Raw genomic sequence first — 16,635 nt, 5'->3', positions numbered from 1 at the left:
ATGCTATTGCCATTGACTTTGAAACAGAATTGTCAGTGGAGATTGTCTGCAGGAATGTCCCCAGGAATGCGTTGCAGAACTGCCAATGCAAATTGTCGGCATCTTGTGTAACGGAACAATAAGAGTTATTGTGTATCTGCTCAGTACTCGAACTACGTTAGGTTTGCGCCGTATAAGCGACACCGCATATCGGGGTTCTTTCCCTACCGCGCCCATAGGGCATCGTTAGCCCGCTATCGATGGTTTGAATTCCCGCTTTCAAGACTTTCCGCGCCACTCAGGGACGCAGGGCGCCATTCGACGGTGAGGAGAACTATGGTTGCCTTCTGCATGCAGTTCTTTTAACACGAAAGTGTTTTACGCCGGGGTCCACCACGGCTCCACTGACGTATTTTCGTCACGGATATGACGTTGTGAAATATAAAGACTAACAGTTCGCAAATAAAAAAAAACATAAGGAAAAGTTCCGTAACTGGGAGTAGAACTTACGACCCCTCGCTCCGCAGCGCGGGCCTCGAAACGATTCGGCCATAGACGGCACGTTATTTGCCTTGCTAACGGCGAGCTATTTATATACACTATTTGCCGATGGCGGTACTCAGAGATTCGTGGTACATCAGCGTATTTTCGTCATCAGTACAGAGATGGCGCGAAGGGCTCGAAGAGCCCGCTTTAAAGGACGTCGCCCCACGCGGATGAGCGTGCGCCTCGACAGGGCGTGGTCGCTCGTGCGCGATTTTCTCTCGTAATGGCGGTGGTGTGCACGTCTTCTGCACTCACCGCAAGTTTGCGTTGAGAGCACGAAAGTCACTTCGCTCACTGCAGCGGCCGCTTCTGCGAAAGGACCGCGCTGCTCACACAGAAATAAGTTACTACTGTGACAGTTCGCGCTCATTCTGTGTATGTTCGTTCTGTGGGCCCTTTCTGCTTGAGCAGCGCGTAGCAAGTTTCGAGCTGCTTGGCGTTCTTGTCGTGATATTAAAATTTGTTGCTGTAGCATTCATTCTTTCGCGCTTGGGGCAAAAGAATGCACAACAAATGCTCAGCTACGTATGTGAAGAGACGTTTTCACTTTCGTCTTATACCGATTCCTATGACAGACGGATCAACCATGTTTTCGTTTTGATTTTTTCTCGCGGAGCATGGTTGTTGAACGCGCTTAGAAGTTGCGCGGTCGTCTAAGTGGAAAGCGAAAATGGCCGCCGCCGGATGTGGTCTGCGCGCGCTCATCGGTACATTGCAAGTATCAGCATTAAAACTTGTTATCAATTTAGCAAGCAGCAGTGAGTTTGAGGATGCTGCCTTTTCGTCGCGCTTTCCCTTTGAGAGCAGCGACGATCCAAATGAGTTCAAGACATCAGTCAGCTTCAATTTCCGCTGCGGGCCGTCTTAATCCGCCTTTTAACAGCCTCCTGACAAGAGGGAACTTAGTGAAACTGTAAGAAATGCAAGTAGGACTGGAAAACCCAGGACAAAACAAGCGGTTACTGCAAGAATGCAACGTTACGCTATGCTTTACATCGAGGAACTGATTTGCCGCATGGCACGTTCAAGCGTAGTGCTTGAGTAACCCCTCTCAATGGGAAGACCTGCTCAATGAAAAACTGAATTTTTTGAGGTGGTGCCTATTAGACAGCCTTACATATTGTAAATTTCATAATTCTCTTTATATTTTTTAGGAGACAAAAGCACGTCTTTACAAATTCTATTCACTTTTGTCCCACAATGTTGCTTCCGGCAGTTTATGCCGCTCGGATAACATACATCTCGTTAATAAAACTTCCATGCGTGGAAAGTTTATTCATTACGCTTATCACTTACGTAATACATAGAATAATTGACGCAGCAGCTCCTTCGGAAATGAAGATATCTGGTCAACTAACAAAAAAAAACCTATTTTCCTAGTTTAGCCGCGGTAGTTAAAGTTTTCAAAGGGGCAGTCCACGATCGTTGGTATATTTTGAAGTGATGCTGAACTAATTAAAAACAAAGGCACATTAATATGCACGTAATGACTTGCGAAAATGACGTTGAGACCCTTTGAGCAATCATGCTGAGTCCACTGAACATTGCAGTTGTACTGCACAGCTCATTTTCTCAAAAAAAAAAGCTGATTAGTAGAAATGAAACCATCTATGCCGGTGTTCTGCTCTCATGCTCTATAGCCTGCCACCACGTAAGTGGATCACTGCGTATACATTGGCCCGAACCTGCGTGACTGCTTACCTGAGCCTGTGGTCGACAACGGCCCCGGGACGGGATCCCATTGGATTCGTGCAGCACTGATGCCACGGTGTCGTCGACAGGTGCCTGGCCAAGCACTCGAGGTACTCTGTGCGCCACAATTCATGCATTCTGCACGGTGGAAGTGGCACGTCCCAGAGCTTCGTGCCCAGTGTAGAAAAGACACTGGTGTTGAGAATTCGGATGGCCTCCCTCAGTGCTAAGAAAATAAAAAATGCACTGTTACTATTTGTTCCCGCCGTCGCAAACGAGATATCGGATGTACTATTAATACGTTCATTACTTACCATTCGAAGGGGTCTACTACATGGAACATAAAGCAAACAGCATTGTGATTGAGAATTCTCAGTTGTAACCCAGCCGGTGCCCTTATGTGGTACACTGCCAGTCTGACAGTTCGAGACAGCTATTTAAAAGGAGACTAAAATGAACCAATAAGTTATTTTAGACTGATAATTTATGCTGCGAAAATTTTGGTGTCGTTATAATTTCACCACCATAGGTGTATTAATAAATTGTAGAATCAATGTCAAAAGTTTCCACCTTAAATTTTCCGCAGAAATCTCCGATTTTGATTTCACGGATTTCAAAGTGTTTTTTCGTATATTGGCCACGTAGGCACAGCGAAATTCCCCGGCCCTTGGATGTTGTCTCTCGCTGCCTCAGAAGACAATGCACTTCATTTTTACCAATTAACAAGCGCGTAGGCCCTGGGAGACGCCGTCAAAATCTACGACGTTATGGAACCTGATGCGGAAACTCCACAGTTGCGCCGCCACCCGCATTTTCTTCTAACATGACAGTGTTTTATTCCAGCGTCCACCAAGATTTTCATGACGTATTTCCGTCACGGAAATACGTCAGCAAAATGAACGCCATCAGATTGGAAAGTAAAAGAACTAAAAGAAAAAGTTCCGCTGGCAGAAGTCGAACCGATGACCTCTCGGTCCGCGACGATGGCTGGCGGGTGTTTAGCCCACTGAGCTGCCGCCAAACGCATAACGGATGTTATATGAACGCGCCATTTATCTTTCACATTTTCCTATCACAGTGGTGTTGGATGGATGGATGGATGGATGGATGGATGGATTCTATGAGCGTCGCCATTATAACGGGGCGGTGACATGCGTGCCACCAGGATTGAAAAAAGAACGCGCTGTTTCTACGACCGTCCCATCCGGCGCGTTTCCAATGGCAGTGTAATTTTGTCAACGCTTTAACACAGCGCGAGGTGGCTGCTTTAGCCCAAGCCTCGCTCATAGCGTTCATCCATATAAAAAAATAGCTCTCCTATGCTCGCCTGGCTGCCGCACCGCTTTCCCTACTCGCCCTGTGAGAATTAACGGCTGCGCTAGAGGGACTACATGACGCGCGTAGCGTTTCTCTTCGCGTTTCACGACGCTTTGAAGGAGTGCATATCGATTATCAGTGTTTATGTGCTTGTCGATGCCATCTTTGCGCGGGACAGTCACTTCAACGTGACAATATGCTGCGCCCACATATATGTGAAGAACTTCAGCTACCGCAAGGGTTAAATCATGATCATGGGCTTTAGTCGTCGGTACGGAGATGTGCCACTAGGCGTCAACGTGAGTGCGTCCACATCAAGCAGTGCTATATCTGCGGAACAACACATATTGTACAAGCTTTCATATACCAATGCCATGTAAACAATCAACTACTTCTGTGACTACAAGTTTCACTTTCGTGTTATACCGACTCCTATGACGGAGGGATCAGCCATCATTTTTTTTGCGCATTTTCTCGCTGAGCAAGCGTCTTCGCGCAGCAAGCGTTTTATTTTTTGGTATCCTGCAAGAATATTATACTAATACGGGAAAAATCGTTTTTCTCTTCAGTTATCCTTTAGGAATTATGTAGAGGATGGACTACTTAACATACTGCTCTTTTCTAACGTGCTGTTCCAGATAGTTATGCACAGTGAACTTCGCAGGCACAGTTAGCGTAGTGGTATATGTGTTACAGCTGTGTAGAACGCGGGCGTCGTGTATACAGAAGAGTAGGGTAAAAACCTCATGCTGAAGTAGTTCAAACTGGGCTCCATGAACAACTGCGGAAGCAGCAGTTATTTGCGAAAAATTGAGCTTGACTTTTCCTGCCGTTCTATTCCGTAACCAAACGCCGAAACAGGCCGTGGGCCTCTTTTAGCCCTTGTATGGCGGTATAGCATAGCCTTCATCAAAGGGCTATGCTCTACCGGGTTATGGGCTAGACGGTTCATGTTTAAAAAGAAATTACTGGCTCAGAAAAACTGCACCGAAAAGCATATAAGAAGTGACAAAACTAGTACCGTAACTGTGGGCTAGTTCTGTCCTTTCTTCTTCATTTTTTTGCGTCTGATTTCTTGCCCCCGTGCTTGATTTCAATCACAGCGTTTGAGATGACGCCTTCGGGGGTGCCAGCTTTTATCTGCTTCTACCATGTGCTTATGGCCGTATAATTCTCGAGGAAGGCTTTCTGAATGTCAGCAGTATCATGCGCACATGTAGATGACGTTGATGACCGTTGAATATACGCAAAATATCGAAAAATAAAGGGCGATTTCACCCGACGCTTTTACATTCCGACTGACGAAAGCCCGCCCGGCACCCTCCCTCAAGAAGGCGCCACCTGGAGAAAATGTTGAAGGATGCTTGAGCTTCACGTCAAGAGTAGAGCGCGACAGCGTAATCGGGCCCCGTTCCCATCGCCTTCTGAGTTGGTAGCCTCGCTTCGCTTCTCGGCGGACACCTCAATCACACCGCAAGGAAAGGAGCGTCTGTACGCGTAGCATTAGCCATTTCAAACTACTCTTCGATGCCTACTACAAGTACTGTCGTGAAGTGCCCACTGCGCCATAATTCTTCCTTTTGCGAATCAGTGAAGTACCCACTACGCATCCGTAAGGCAACACGCGAAGCTGCGCAGCTGCTCACTTTGTTGATGCTCTTGCAGCTGATGATGATTAAGTATGTCTGCGCGCTTTGTAATGGGTGGGCCTTTAACCGCGTGGCACGTTGTGCAATTCACTTGTCTTGACGCCTGGCGCAATTATACGCTTCTGCCACGCAGCGCTTACGCATTATATGGCATTCGTATCAATTTTGTTTTTTTTTTCAGAAGCAGTTCCAAGCAATGGCGTAGCTTTGTGGCAGAACGCCTGCTTGTTACGCTGAAGGCCTGGGTTTGATTCCTGCTCAAACCTAAGTTTTTTGTTATTATTTATCTATCTCGCATTTTTTCTCGCGGACAGCGCTGATTTTTCGCTCGCAACCAACGGCGCCGACGCCGACACTGACGCCAGCACCGGAATTTCTGCGAAACGAGCTCTTTAACGCTATCGCATGAAGATGTGCTCCTCCACTTTTCCGGAAAGGTCCATTTGCTATATTCAGTGCCATACTACTTTCCCTTGAAAAACACAAACAAGCAGGAACAAAAACTCGATGAACGAAAATGATGAAAATCAGGTATTTTAAATAGTAATGTCACGAGCTGGCTAACGCAACAACAATTAGCGTAAGCCTATATATATATATATATATATATATATATATATATATATATACTATATATATATATATACATACATATATATATATATATATATATATATATATATATATATATAAACTATATATGTGTGTGTGTGTGTGTGTGTGTGTGTGTGTGTGTGTGTGTGTGTGTGCAATTCAAATTTCGTAAAAAAATGTCAGAGCATAGATCATTACTATTTTAAATATCATCCCAGTGTTTGCGTTGAAACATCATCAAAATGCAGATTTGTTTTGAAGTTCTTTGTTATTAGCGTTTAGTATGATCAAATATTTGCCCCTAAGACTTTCTCTTGCAGAGGTTCACGTAATGGGTCCACATTCTGTTCCTTTTACTACATTTCTTTCTGTTATTGCAAGGTTGATGTGATTACATAGCCATACATGCCATTTGGTGCCCTGTTTTGTGATATTTTGCTTCTATTTCTGTTTTATTTGTTACTATGATTATTATCCGCCATCTAGACAGAGGACATTACCTTGGTCAGTTTTTAGAGCTTCTAACTGATCTCTATATTACCACAAAGCTCGATATTCATCCAGCATAGTGAGTTTTGCGTCGTAAAATAGAAGCAGTAATAATAATCATAACCGGGAAGGTGCATCAAGGCCATTTTGCGACAGCATAATCCGCAATGTGGCAGTGAGACTCATGCTGCGGACTTTCCCAGGTCTGCATTTATCTCGTCTTCGCAGCCTCCGCACAAGAGGTCTCAGGCCTCGCCGGCCACCCGACCCTGATCTTTAGGCACATGAACTATCTCACCTCTCGCTCCTAGACTCTCTTCACCGAAGCAAGTTTCTATGCAATATCTCTGACACCATATTCTGATATGTCTAAGGGCAAGCTTTCAGAATTTAAAAAAAAAATTGTGCAGCTTGCACTGAATTGCGCAAGGCTGGGACAGCGCAGTGCTGGTCGGCACTCGACTGGTCCTGGCTTAACAAAGCACACGTGCATTCAAACGCCGATGCATCAGGTGTTCACGTGATCGCATTGTAAATCACGAGTATTGGCTAGCTATCGATCGTATTCGGTTTGAAATCGCTTGGCAGTCGCAGTGCCAAGTGTTTTAATTACCGTAATTTTCTTAATTATACTAATTAGGTTGTTTATCTTAGTTGGTCTGAATTGAATATTTGAGGCGTGGTGTCCATTAACACGCGTCCCAAGTCAACCTGCTCTAAACCATAGCTTAGTTTGTCAAAGGCAATTAACTTACTCGCTTAATTTGCATATTCGAGGCTCTCGATTAGCTTTCATCCCAAGTCAAGCTAGACTGAATAAGCTAAGCATAATTATCACTAACTATGTTAAGTCTTGATTACTCTTAATTAGTCTTAGCTAATTACCTAAGGCAAGAGTGGGCACACTAGAATCTCAACTCGACTTAATTAGAACTAGCTGGACAAGACCTAATTAGCTGAACTATGCTTAGCTAAATACATATTACCATGCTCAACTAGGCTTAATTAGGCTTGGCTATGACTAAATTGGCTTCACTAGTCCCAGCAATCCCTAACTTGGCTTGACGTTGCCGCGCCGGCATGATGATGATAATTTCTTGTCTGCATCGTGAACCGTCCAATAGACGGACATAACAGCTCTCTTGTAAAAAGAAGGTGGTATTCAATGAGATGTAATGCTCGTGTCGCAGTAAGTCAACAAAGATGCGACATAGCCAGTAAAGTCTGCTGTTTCTTTGCGTTACCGTTTCATCTCAACCTTTACGAATATACATGTATGGACTAAAGCAAAGCGAAGTGAGGGGAATGGTTAAAGGGCCCGACGACAGTGGCCAGTTCGTGGCCGGGCTTAAGCTTTGCTTGTTTCGTAAGGACTTCCCATAGCCCGGGGCTCGGGCTGGGTCGCCGCTGTAGAGGTCAGAGGACGGCTGGGCCTTGGTTTTCGCAGGGGCCCGTGGTGGCTACTCACCACGGGCCCACACCCTTCACGCTGGCACACACTTCATCTTTCTAGGTTGGCTTTACAGAACGCTTGTGACTACCGATCCGCTAGTTTCTTAATATTTCTGCCTTCACCGCTGGATATCCGCCTCGTTTCTGGCACCGATGCAAGTATAGACGTCCCCGGGCCCTGCCGGGGATGGCGGTGACAGCGGCGGCGGTCTCCAGGAAGCGCACTGGGCTCCATAGTGATACGAACAGCGACGAAACCAGTGTCTACTCGCTCAGCAGTGAGGACTGGTCCGATGACGACTTTCAGCTCGTACAACGCCGTAAGGCGAAGCGAAGAAACACCGGGTCCCCGCTGTCTTCAGGCAAGTCAACTCTCAAATCTACTCGGAAGACCGCAGTCAGTACGATTATTTTCGTACCAGAACTCGCTACCGACAACCTGAGACAACTCAACAGACAGTCGGTCTCGGTGCTTCTCGAAGCGGCGGTGTCAAATGAAGTAAGGGACGTGAGAGTCAACACACGAAAAAATGTCCTGGCTGTCGACGTCGCACATGAGACTGCACTGAGCACATTGAGCAAAATTACGGAACATGATGGCATAAAGGTTCGCTCGTACATCCCACTGGCCAGTGGTACCACTACTGGTGTCATCTACGATGTGGACGTCTCTGTTTCCAACACAGACTTGCCCAGTCTGGTGAAGCCAACAGTAGATGGCATCCCTATAATAAACATGTCGCGCATGGGCACATCTCGCTGTATAAAATGAAGCGGTCTGTGCCTGAAGCATCAACGCGGAGCATCAGGGAGAAGAAGAAGAAGAGGAGAGGTGGAGAACAGAGATAATAAATGGCGGAATACATCCGTCTCTCTCTAGCTCAATGTCTCAGTAATTTACCTTAGAGGAACGCTACATTTTGGCGCAGCCGTCAAGCGAACATGTGGGTGACATTCTTCGTTGATCGAACGTCACCAAGTGGGATAACCTTCTCCAGCTACCAAGTGGAAGGTGAGCCAGCGAAGAACCTTGCCCGCGATGTGTCAACCGCTACCCTCGTCGAGTCGGTGCTGCAAGGAGCTTCAATCAGCTGCGAAGAACTTCTAAAGACGGGATCCGCCAGGCTGGCCCTGCAGCTGGACGAGCTCGAGGACTGGGTCTTGAAGCCTTCGCGCCGACGCACCGTTGAAAAGGAGGCATCGGCGGAGGTGAGCATTTTTACGAACCTCATCGAACAACAACAACGACAGATGACGCAGCAGACTGAATTTCTCGCAAACGTAATGAGATTGCATGACCACCGACGAAACATAGTGGAGCCAGATATTTTCGAGGAAAGCTCCGCAAGCCCCAACTACTGGCTTTCGTTTTACGAATATGCATGCGGAAAAAATGGGTGGGTCTCTGACGACCAGAAGATTGAGAATATGCGCCGCTATCTTGGTGGTCTAGCTAAAAAGTGGTATGACATGCAACTTCTGCTTGAACCACCAGCATGCTGGGAAAACTGGAAAATGATATTTTTGTCAATTTTCCATCGCAACGCTGTGGAATGTTGGGACGCGGCTCTGCGCTTCACCTACCGGTGTGGTTCGTTGCTAGAATATGTTATTGAGAAACGGCGCTTGTTGTACGAAGCGGAGCCTAAGCTCACACCACCGGTAGCGGTAGCTTTAATTATGCAGGGACTATGCGCCGATGTCCGAAGCCAAGTTCAAATAAGAGACCCGAAGACATTTGAAGATCTCCTACAGTGCCTGGAATTCGTGTCGCCAACAGCTGAATTGCCGCAAGAATTACCGCCCTGTAAAACAGAACTGGTCTCTAACTCAGCTGAATTGAACGCACCACATGAACTGAACGCCTATGAGCAGTTAGTTCATGTGTCTAGCTCGTCACCTTGTCTAAAGAAAAGTTCATGCCACGATAGCAATGGTCATAGTGACACACTGTCAGTACCTCAACTGTTGCCGCTGAGAGAACCAGAGTCCTATGAAGAGCCCCAAATGACAGGCTTGAACGATACAGTATACGTCGTGTCCACTTGCTTGCTCCACGTTCCTGTTAAAGTCAATGACGTGGAAATGAAAGCCCTCGTCGACAGTGGAGCATCTGTGTCGATAATAAACAAGAGGCTCGTGGACGTCAGGAGCCTGCATGCTGGAAGGACTCTGCGCGTTCAGGGATATGATGGGACTGTGAGTTCTCGTAATGAGTGGACATCTGTAGTTCTCGAATTTCAAGGCCACAAAATTACAACCGATGCGTTGGTGCTGGCAGATGTCACTTACGAGTTCCTACTATCTCGCCCTGACATAAAGAAGTTAAAGATGAACATTTACTGGGACGACAAGGTTCTAATTGAAGACCGCCTAGGAACAAAGAATGAGATAGAGGCGCCTCGACGCTTAAGACAAATTGACTGTGAGGAAGACATACAAAGTACCCAGAGCTCTCCTGCATAGGAAACTATCCTCCAGCGATACGATTTAATGAGGTTCCTTTCGACCTCGCGGACAAAGCAATTGTTCGAAGAAGTCCGTATAATATGTCCCGTGAAAAAAAGGTATGGTTGAAATCAGAGTTACAAGCGATGCTTGATGCTGGCATTATAAGACCTTCGGTGTCGCCATTTGCATCGCCAATAACTATTGCTCCGAAAGAAGACGGCACTTTTCGTCTGTGCACAGATTACAGGGCTCTCAACCAGCAAACTGAGTTGATACCATACCCAATGCCTAGGATTGATGATATCATTGACGAGACCGGTGGTTGCCGTTGCTTTTCACGATTAGACCTTTGCAAAGGCTTCTGGCAGATTCCATTGAAGGAAGACACAAAGAAGTACACGGCGTTTATTACACCGTTTGACTTATATGAATACAACAGGCTTCCATTCGGGTGGAAGAATTCCCCAGCCTGGTTTCAAAAGATCATGAACGAAACCCTGAAGCCGTATTTGGGCATATTCTGCAATGTTTACATCGATGACATAATTGTTTATTCGAAGACCAAAGAAGAGCATCGCGAACACCTGTCCTTAATTTTGCAAGCTTTGAGTGTTGCAAGCCTCAAAGTGAACTTTAAGAAAAGTGCCTTCTTCCAAGAAAAGGTAGTCTTCCTCGGAAGAGTCTTCGATGGGTCCACGAAAAGCACAAAGCAGGAATCCGTTGAGAGAATCTCAAAATTGGTAAAGCCCTATGACATACATTCCCTGCGTGTGTTTCTGGGTCTGGCCGGACACTTTCGGTCTTTCATTAAAGACTATGCTATTAAAACAAGATGTCTCACACGCTTGACCCAGAAAGGTATACCGTTCCAATGGGATGGCGACTGTGAAAGGGCTTACTCTGACCTTGTGAAGATTATATCGTCGGACCCTATCCTACGGATACCAGACTTTTCCTTGCCGTTTGTGCTGAATACAGATGCATCACATTATGCGACCGGAGCAGTCCTGTACCAGAAGCTACCAGACTTGAATAACCAAAAACATTATGTAGTAGGGTATTACAGCTACACACTGAAGCCGGCTGAAGTGAACTACTCGACCACAGAAAAGGAAGCGCTGGCCGTATTGAAAGCTGTGCAGTATTTTCGAACGTACCTAGAGGGTGCAAAATTTACCCTCTTTACAGACCACCAAGCATTGACTCACCTACTCGGTATGACACAACCAAAAGGCCGCATCGCTAGGTGGGTAAATTATCTGCAACAGTTTGACTTCGTCGTGTCACATCGTCCAGGTCCTCTACTCACTGATGCGGATGCGCTGTCCAGGCTTCTCATACCAACCGCAGTTGACAATCCTATACAAATTAATCACACAAAGCTCTGGGAAGGTACCGAAGAAATGAAATTCATTAATGGAAAATATCAGGTGCCACCAACATTGATTCCCAAGATTTTGCATCTTTACCACGACACCCCCGAATCAGGCGGACATGACGGTTTTTGGCGCACGTACGGCAAACTACTGAAAAGATTTAAGTGGCCAGGTATGAAAAATGACATCAGGACCTACATTCGTACATGCCACGAGTGCCAAACGAACAAAGTCAAATACAAACAGCCCACGGACGTTATGATAACGACAGATCACTCCAGCGTCCCATTCGATGTTGTTCACTTGGACTTCGCAGAGCTCAAAAAGAAAGGGGAAGGGGTCAGGAAGACGCAAGCTTTCCTTCTCGCTATCGATGAGTGCACAAGAATGGTTACGGCCAGGGCAGGAAAGGAAGACGCCAACAGCATCATGGCTCTTCTGAAGGCAGAATGTTTTCGGAATACGAAGACATTAGTTTGCGACAATGGTCCGGCTTTCCGTAGCACAAAGCTTTCCAAATGGGCGAACGACCACGGAGTGACAGTCAAGTTTTGCGCACCATACCACCCAGCTGCTAATGGCCTCGCTGAGCGTGCAATACGAGACATCAAGCAGTACATGAAGATGTACCCGAACTTTCCTGGCGGTTGGAAATGCTGCCTCGAAGCCGCCGTGAGACATCACAACCGTTCTTGCACTAGTGGTCTTGGATGCAGTCCTCTTTTTGCCGCTTCAGGGACTGTACCGGTGCTTCCAGCAGACCGTGAACTGGGCCTTCTTGAAAACCTGGTGCTTTTTGAGAAAAAGAAAACAGAAAAACAGCAAGAGGCGTACAAAAAGAAAATGAAGAAAAACTTCGACAGCAGACGGAGCAGTGACATACCAGACATACAACCTGGAGACTTCGTCCTGGTGCGGAAAGGAATAAGGAATTCTAATGATAAGTTTTGTGGGCCCTTTCAAGTCGTCAAGACGGCTTCGCAACGTGGTATCTTAAAGACCATCTGGTACCTGGGAGTCTCTGGGCACACAGAATGCGCCTCCATCAGCAATATTTTTAAATATTACACCAGGAAGTGTGAACAATGAAGTCCGGGAGAGTGAAGCGGTCTGTGCCTGAAGCATCAACGCGGAGCATCAGGGAGAAGAAGAAGAAGAGGAGAGGTGGAGAACAGAGATAATAAATGGCGGAATACGTCCGTCTCTCTCTAGCTCAATGTCTCAGTAATTTACCTTAGAGGAACGCTACATAAAACTAATATTCAAGGGTGAATCTCTGCCCTCCCATGTCAAGGTAGGCCACTTTCGGCATCCTGTACGACCGTTCATTCCACGGCCACTCCAATGCCGCAAATGTATGAGGTTTGGACACGTGAGCGCCGTGTGTCAGAGCACGATCATTTGCTCTCGCTGCGCCGAACCACACGCTGCAGACTCCTGTGATGCCACGGTCCTCAAGTGCCGCAACTGCCTCGGGTCCCATGACGCTTCGTCAAACGAGTGCCCCAAGAAACAGAAGGAAAACGAGATTCTGAAGTAGATGGTACGAGACCGCTCGTCTCGTCGGGAAGCTGTTGCTGTCGTCACAAAGCGACGCTCCCGACGCCGTAGATGTTCAAGGAACTCTGTGAAGCGCAGTTCACAGGTGACACCTCATACTCTGCTGCCTAGACTAGACACGCCCGAGTCGATTTCTGAGGACAAGACCGCACCAGAGCACATGGACACTGAAGCATGGCCGGCATTGCCAAAGCTGCAGCCAGAGCCACAGCCAGAACCACAGCCACAGCCAAAACCACAGCACCATACACAGCGACTCCAATGGTCGCAGCAGACACAGACCGAGTCAACGACAGCGCTGGTTCCCCACGACTTGCCGGAGAAAGACAAGGACATTGCTGCGATGCTTCGCTCTCTTCTGAACACTATATTGATGCTTTTGAATAAGCTAAACACTCTGTCAGCCCGAACTGCCCTGCAAGTGCTGGAAATTCTCGATCCAGTGTTTTCAGCGCTGCAGTAATCACAACGGCTCGCCCACGGCCCTCTCAAATGCCGCGATTCCCCAATGGAATTTCAGAACGCTGGTGTCATGTAGGTCAGAGAAGCACCAGCCCGAGTGACTGATTCTGCCCCCTTTGCGCGTGCAGTGCTCTCTTTCTCTTTCTATCTCTTCCTCTTTCTATTCCCCGTTCCCTTATCCCCAGTGCAGGGTAGCAAACCGGACGTTCGTCTGGTTAACCTCCCTGCCTTTCCTCTTCTCTTTCTCTCTCTCTCTCATCTTTCTAGGTTGTATCAGCGTGTGCCAATTCTGAAAGAAAAACAGCTCCACCATAATCCAAACGCGTGTTTCGCACAAAATTTGAGGACAGTCGGAATTTCCCTGATATATGTGCAATGATCGATATAGATATTACACGTTGTCCTACAGAGAGCCTTTATTCCACCGTTCCGAAATATTTCAACAAAGCCATCCCATCAAGCGTTCCCCGTTTAAGTTTTATTTATTTCTTTTAATGCCGGCACAACGGATTCACGATATATTCACCGCCTGCAAACATGGGTGTGTAGTCCAGTCTCGCAAAATACATAGATACCAATGCAAAATGAACCATTTCACATGATTGTGCTTCTTGGCATCCATAGCTTGTGGAAGATGCGCATGTCATTCACACACGCTCACGCTAAGACGGAAGCAGCAAGGACGAATTTTGTGGAAACTGACTGTTAGATAGGTAATGTTTCTTTCAAGACAGAACTTTTTGTCTTGATCAATGTATTTCATGGATTGGCAAAACTGAAGCAAATTTATTCCATCATGACAACCAAACTAGGCTGACGCGTTTTACTCAAATTCTTTTTGAAGACGCAGTGCGAAGACTAAAAACAAAAAAAAGGCTGTGTAACCCAGTGGTTAAGACACTCGTCTACGGAGCTGGAGAGCCTAGGTCTAAACCCTACAACGGCCAAGAAAATTTAATTGTATCCCACGCATTTTATATCTCGATAGTGATGACGGTCTTACGTAAAAAAAAGGCACAGACGGACGGACGTACAGCTTTTTCGTTCAGTTGGCGTAGCAATGCATATGCATTTAAAAACAATTATTTATATTGCACAGAATGAGACTTACTGGGACAGCACAGAGAGATTCATGCTAAACAGCAAATTAGAAGGCACATAGACAGGCTCAAATAGGTATCCTTAATGAACGGCAAAATTCGGCAGATCCCACGTACCGTAGGAATCGATGTAATGCGAAGCATGCGGCGGGAAGGTGTGACTGTGGTGTAATTTTTTACATTGAGCGAGACGTTACGAAATGATAATAAAGATAGGCGCGAATGGTATACGCACACACATATGTTGAAGAATCGCACATGTGTTATATATAACCAGTTGTTCACAGTTTCGTAACAATGCCAACAGCGACATAGATACTATAAATACAACACCAAACGTGGCAAGCCGAATATGTAGTGTTTATACCATGTAGTGTTTCACAAACCCGTGTGCTGCGTGCAAGGGGTTCTTGACAGTTCTCACATAAATGGCGGTAAGTGCAATTTCTTTGTAATTGTAATTGATCTTCGCAACGCAGACCTCGCCGATTCCGTTGCTTGTCTGTGTGGGTTCGGTGTCTGGCGGCCGGCGAAGTGGGATGCAACCTACCTTGAAGTTGCGCATCGCCGTGTTTTTATATGCGCCCACACCGCACCTGCAAGAAAGCCGCTTGGTGTGAACGACGCACTGGAATCCCGTGATTGCGTGGGCTCATCGCTCCAGGTTTCGTAAAGTGCTAACACGCCAATTTCTGTGAACAGAGCGTCTTTTTCGAGGTTGTGCACGTGCGCGTGCACAGACTGTACGTTGCGAGCGGCGAGCGTGAGGTGCTTGTTGTGGTTGTGGCACCGAATGCAGGTGGTAGCTGCTGTCCAAGACAATGTCTAGAGGCCTCTTTGCAAGCCAGGCGTCGACACACTGTGTCGACAGAGCTGGCGGCACGTCGGAACCTGAAGTCACCTTTTACGTTGGTGAGGTACAGGCCGTCGAGGCTGGTAGCCCTGGAAAGTGCTACGTAGACCAATTTTAGTGGATGGCGGTTATCGTATCCGCAGACTACCTGGGCAAATGTGGCCCTTTGTGACTTATATATAGTTATGGCGTTTGCTTGGGCAGGGGAAACTGTGCCCTTTACACGAGGTATTTTTCTGGTCTATGTCGTGGTTGTGGTGGTTCGCAGTCCCACGGGCACTGATTTCAATTTTATTGAGGGTGTGCGTGAGTCCTGACTAGAACGACAATGCCTACCGTGGACGTCAGAAATTCAAGCCGCAGTCGCAAAAGGTTGCCGTGTTCGTCATGCTCGATGTACCACAAGGCGTCCATGTTTCCATTAACGAGGCCAGTGCTTACGTTGATGTTGGCCGTAATCATGTACTATCCGCGTCAAATGAAACCAGAACAGCGGCAAGCCTTCGCGCGGTTTAGTGCATGCCGTCCAGTTATCACCATGGGCAGGCACGTATATGCGCCGTGCAGTCAAACCGGATGCGTGCGCCTGTCAATACTGATGACAGGACGGCGCACTATACCGTGCGAAGGCTTGTCGGTGTTCGGGTTTCATTTGACGCGGATAGTACGGCTTGCCGATAACAAGGTAAATTGAGGCCGGCAGGCCACTCATGTCGCTTGCGTTTATGTTGGTCACCTTGGTCAGGACATCCCTGTGTACCTGCTCGTTCTTATAGCCAGTTATATTATCGCATGCGGGATCACATAACGCGTTGTCCGCAGCGTCGAGGCAACGTGCGTTATAGCGGTCGACGTCCGCATTGCTGTAGTATAGCCATATGCCGTCAGGGCACTTAGCGGCGGCTTCTTCGCGTGTCAGAAAGCGGCTCGTAATCAATCTGACGTCATAAACGGGTCAGCATGAGGCCATCGCCTAGCATCATACGAAATGAAGAGAACACTACGTCATTCTGGCGGACCACGTGGACGAGTAGATGGGCAGTCTAGCGTCTCCAGGGGCGTTGTGTCTTCAGCTCCCACACTTGCCTTGCGTTTCAATGCATATGTTCGCCTTT

Source organism: Rhipicephalus sanguineus, chromosome 11 (assembly GCF_013339695.2).
Source record: "Rhipicephalus sanguineus isolate Rsan-2018 chromosome 11, BIME_Rsan_1.4, whole genome shotgun sequence".
NCBI classification, from domain to species: domain Eukaryota; kingdom Metazoa; phylum Arthropoda; class Arachnida; order Ixodida; family Ixodidae; genus Rhipicephalus; species Rhipicephalus sanguineus.
The sequence above is the reverse complement of the archived record's forward strand: the minus strand, read 5'-3'. Positions refer to the sequence as shown.